Here is a 5563-nt window from a genome sequence, read left to right as displayed (position 1 = left end):
CAGTTTTATATGAGCAATTCTTTTTAAATAACAATCAAGGCTTCTTTTTTTTTTTTTTTTTTACTTTTTTTGGACAGGAGTAAGTACTTTCAATTAACATTTGAAACCAACATCTCAGTTCCCACTTATTGAATAAGCAAATTCTACATTTAAACAGAGCCCTTCTACATGTCGAAAGTGCTCTTGTGATCTTCAAGGTATTATTTGTAAGGAGATGTTCTGCATAAACCTTACTGAATGTCTGCACATTCACTGCCACCTGTGCATTCAAACATAATTGGCATTCATTGAATTGAATGGTTAATTGGATTAGCCCAAAGCCTCTTGATTTTTCAGAACCGACTCCTTGATTTTTAAGCTTCTTAAAAGCGAGTGCCAGGTTATGCTTGGTGTCTTTATTTTCGACTCTTGAGGTTCACCGATGTGTCATCCCAGGCAGAACAGTAGAAGCATACCTGCTAAGTGCTTGTAATGGACATTAATACATTTCCCAGGCAGAATGAAGCCCATCTGGCTTCAAACTGCCACTTGATAATACGGAGGACAGTTGGGACTAAACCTCACATGTCACAGGGCCTCTTGTTAGATGTGCTTTTCCTTCTAGGACCAGAAATTGCAAGAAGCAAGCGTTAAACCAGCTTTAAGAACTGACCTCAATCAGATTACCAGTGTGTCATCTTTTATCAGTTGACTGAAACACTTGTCCTTTTGCGGTCCAGAATATTTTTGTCAGTTCTTTCCAGTTTTTATGCTAACTACAGAATGCTTTTTTGAAAAAGCACTTTGTCCTTTTAAGGTGTACAGGATGTGTTTTGCTTGTGAATGCATTTTTGATTAAAACAGACTGCCGCATTTTACAGTAATGCAGGTTTAAGTCCTGGAATCGGTATTGCTGACTTCCTCTATAGTATCTTTAAAAACTGCAGTATTGCACTTATTTAAAATGCAATGCAAAAAGAGTCTATAGCAGGGGAACACGTTCAAAACACTTTGGAGAAATCCTTAAATAACCAGCTTGGAAACTGATTACATGATACAATAGATGATTTGAGCTGAATAGTTATGTTGCTGTATGTAAGCTTGACAGTGCCTTGTCATTTACCACTGGTCAGTTGTCACTAAGATGCTAAATATTGAAGCGGGCCAACATTGAATGTTAAAAACTGAACTTGGCAAAGTCGTTTGCTGCCATACCTCTCAGTGTGCACTGGTTACACCTTGCTGTGACAATGATGGGGGATAATGAGATCTGTCGAATGTCATACATATCCCTAGTCACAGAATAACCCTGGTCCTCAATTATGATGCCAAGATGGACTGTAGGAAGAACCATATCCGCTCTAGGCTACCTCAGCAGCTTCTCAAGTGATAAACCAATTTGGACCTGAGCTCCACCTCTCTGACATCGAGAGAAGCGCATTTTGTGGTGTCAGCTTTCTTTGCTGCAGACTCAGACCACTAAACCACCATGGTGATTGGATTCAGATGGGTTATCTTAAGAAGTCAGTGAGGCTCTGGTTTGACTGGAGCGATGAATCACTGGCCTGCAAAGTAGAAGAAACTGTCCCAATCTTGCATTTAATAATTCTTTTCAATTTATTTGGGGGTGCACAGCTGTACATAGTATCCTCTCATCTCCCTGTTTGTCAATAAAAATGTGTTCACACACATAGATAAAACGTGAAGCCTCCCTTGCACGTCACTAGCAAGCACACTTCACAATTCTGAGTATCACTTATGTCTAGATAAAGAGAAGTGGAATAGAATGGGAGATATGAGACACTTCTGTAAAAAGAAAAGGTTTTTACCTGAAAATGGCACTGTGCCCTGTAAATATCAAAAGCTGACAAGCTCTGGGATTTGTGCTCATTTTCTTTCCTAACAAGTCACACTCTTAAGTAGGCTTCAGTGCTTTCCGTTTGTTTGTGCTTGAGGATTTTTGTTACAGTCACAGCAAGGCAATGAAGTCTTGGCGTAATCCCTCTTTTATTCAAAAGGTTATACTCCACTGCCTCGCAGCACTCTCCAGCTAGATAAGTCGGCCTGAAATACCTTTTCATTTGCTTCTCATTATGCCTGTCGATGTTGCCAGGCTTTTGTGAGCTTCCTTTGATTCGGAGGAAGAAGAAGAAGAGGCGTGTGTGAGCAGTGCCAGCAACTTTGATATGATCTCTCAAAGGAACTGCCACGGAGGATAGCCACTAGAGGGTGCCAGTACATATTGCCTCACACTATTTATAAAGGACGTTGGTTTTTTGAAATGCCACAAAAGAGAAATAAAAATGATCCGAATGCAGAAAGAACATAATTTTTTTTTCTGTAGTTGCGTGATTCTGAAGTTACTGAGTTTATTCAGTGTTTCTTGTTTTTGTCCTTAAAAACATCTAAATATCCACTTATTTCTTAGTTTTGTGGCTTATTTGGTGCAGCCTGTGTTCCACAGTTGCTTTAGAACCTATTATCGGAGGAATCTACCACTTTGTGATATCTTACATAGCTAAAAGTGCATGCTCTCTTTGTTGTATTTGGGACCTGGAATTTTGAACAGATACATAATAGTTTTTTCCTCATTAACAGTATACAGTTGCTGTGTCTTTGCTTCCAGCAAGTTAAGACAATGCTTTATTCCATTGTGAGCTGAGCAACTGACCTACATGTATCTAAATGTAACCAGATGTGAGCACATTGTACAGTATGCTTACATCTCACTCATTGCCACAACAGGTTGTAGAAATGCTCTGACATGGTTTGGATATCTAAAATATAAACCATTCAAAATACACATGATGTGAAATAATCACAAGCGCCAGACATCTTCACTAATGTCACTCGTGTTTGAAACGTGAAATTTCAATTTTAGCTCCCCAGGTTCATTGTCAGGCTTGATTATGTTCAAATGGGCCAAGTCTGACATCTGGTGGAAAAAAACATACCTTTTACTTTGTGCAAGGAACAGAAAAAATAAGCTTACAGTCAGAGATTCTGTATACTTCACTGACACACTGTTTTAGGTATGTCTCTGTGAGTTACGCAGTTGAAATATGTGTTTCAAAAAACCAGCTTAGAGATCAAATCAACACTTGATACTAACAGCAATTTTGCTCTTGCTTTGGCACAGACTTCTCGGAAACTCTCATGTTAACATGTTCTCCATTACATTACATTTAGCAATGAATTTGGGTTTTTGCAACCTCACATTTATCAATGAAAATGTTGAAATATTTTTGGTCAGTGCAGAAGGCAACATCGTGTCCAATCCGACCGGGGACTTGTCTAATCAGACTTTTGCTGGAGTTCTGGCAGGAGCGCACTGCAGACAGCGCCTGACCTTTCGGCAAGGCCACGCTGCAGAAGCTCTAAATTTAAATTAGCAGAAATAATAAATGAGAAGAGGCAGCCCATTCGATCCACTATCGTGCAGATGCAGCTGGGCTGTGTGAGGAAGAAGGTCTAGCTTGGTTTTACGACCAGTAAAAACCATTTCCCTCCAGCGACAGTGAATCATCACTTTCGCTTCCCCCTGCTGTCTCCTGTGCTGTAACGGTTTCGTGGACGGCGGAGCGGACTCCAGAGGGCTCCCGGTTGATGCTCTCTGCCGTGGAATACATTAGTGGGCGATCAATACAGATCTATTAAAATCAGTCGTGGTCAATGCACTCGGGTATACTGTTCCTGTAAGTGGGCCACCATTTCATCAAAACGCAGGATTGACATGCAGCGGTTTTTAAACACGTTGGACAAGCAGCTTGGATCGCACACTGGCCAGCTCTTGTGATATGATTGTGGCAGATTGGAGTAGTGGTTGGGCCTCTAGGTTTTCAACTGGTGGTAGATTCCAGTTCTGGGGGGGGAGAGACACTGTTCTTGTTAACCTTGAGCAATGCACTCAGTCTGCTGCAGTAAAGCACCCAAGTAAACTTAAAGACTTAAATGAACGAACCCAGGAATCTTGGAGCTTAACACGATCAGTAGGTGAAGTCCGTCACTCCGATATAAACTCAAATTGTCTGAGCTGTTTTTAAGAAAAAAAACTGCAGAATGGGCCTCCTTTGCAGGAAAGCATTCCACGAAAAAAAAACCCCCAAACAATTGACATTTCTAACACGAGGCTGGTGTTACCGTTATTAAAGACATATTAAACACTGAATGTGTTAACATTAATCTGTTTCAACATATGTTAAACATTAATCTGCTTTTTGTCATTCTACAGAGAACATTTGCATGCACACCGTCAGCAAGTTCTTGAAATATCAATATAAGGCATACAAGCATGTAAATAAGCAGTTTTTCAGGTGAAGTGTGTAAATGTCTTTAAATTAAAGGAACAAGGAACACATTAGCCATTTAGATTGAAAACGTGAAGAGGGTGAATATTTCCCCCATTTTCTCTCGCCCTTAGTTTTAAAAGATAAAGTTGGTTAAGGCAGCAAAAAATACTACTGTTCTTGACTCCAGTGAGGTTTGGACACATAGTGTATTGTGGAGTACACGCCGGATTTTAACAATCAGAACTGAGCGACAGGCCTGCATCGATTCAGACGCGCTTTCTCGTTCTCAACGAGGCTGTGCTTTGTAGGGGGTGATGGTCGCAGTTTGTACAGATTGAATGAATTGGGTCAGGCGCTTGTAGGACCGGTGGTTGCGAGGAAGAAGATTGAGTTTCACTGAACCCGGCGTCTGGGGAGAATAAAATGTAATTGCAGCTTTGTATTGTAAAGGCGAACGGTCCCCCAAATGATCCCTAAATTTAAGTCATTGCATTGAAGCCTACATCCACTCCTGCCGCCCTCCCCCTCCAACAAAACTAGTTAAGAGAAGAATGAGGATATTATACAAGTCATCTGCTTTCGCTTTGTGTGTGGACCCAAAGAGAAATGTGTGTCGTAGTTCACTTTTTTAAAGACAGATATTATATCCTACGATAAATTTTCTAGATTGCCCGGATTTACGTGTCTCGAACCTATTAAAAGCAGAGAGGTCACGCAGACTTTAACATTAAACTGCCCTGCCTACGTGTACATTGTGCAAGTGATTTGCCAGTGTATGCGCAGCTCCGCAAAATGAAAACCACATGTGATAACAGACATGATTGTGAAATGTTTTTTTTAAGAAAACAAATTGTTGCGCTTGACAGTGGTCCAGAAATCACACACACACAAAAAAAGGTGGGAAGGGTAGGACATGCACGGCCTCCATTGAAAGATAAAAAGGGCAATTTGTTTTGATAGACTGACGAGAACATGCGCCGGCATTCCCGAACAGGGATCCGAGATCCCGGCGCCTCGGAACGGCAGCCTATTGTTCTGCGCTTGCCTCTTTAAGACATTCCTGGGAAGTGCTGTAATGTTTCTGCTTATGGTGCGCAGATCCCATCAAACCACAGAGCCGAAAAAGGAGCTCAGGTTCCGACAGTCCTCTTCGAAAATGCTTTGCAGGTGGGCTGTCCCGTTTCGAGCCCCCCTGTTCGGCAGAGCCGCGTTCACATCTGCCCCCGGCCAACCACTGGCTCGCTGGACACACTTCTGTTGCGTTTCCCACTGTTACACTTGCGAGAGAAGAGCCC

This window comes from Lepisosteus oculatus, chromosome 9, assembly GCF_040954835.1.
Source record: "Lepisosteus oculatus isolate fLepOcu1 chromosome 9, fLepOcu1.hap2, whole genome shotgun sequence".
Lineage (NCBI taxonomy): Eukaryota > Metazoa > Chordata > Actinopteri > Semionotiformes > Lepisosteidae > Lepisosteus > Lepisosteus oculatus.
This window is presented reverse-complemented; position numbering follows the sequence as displayed.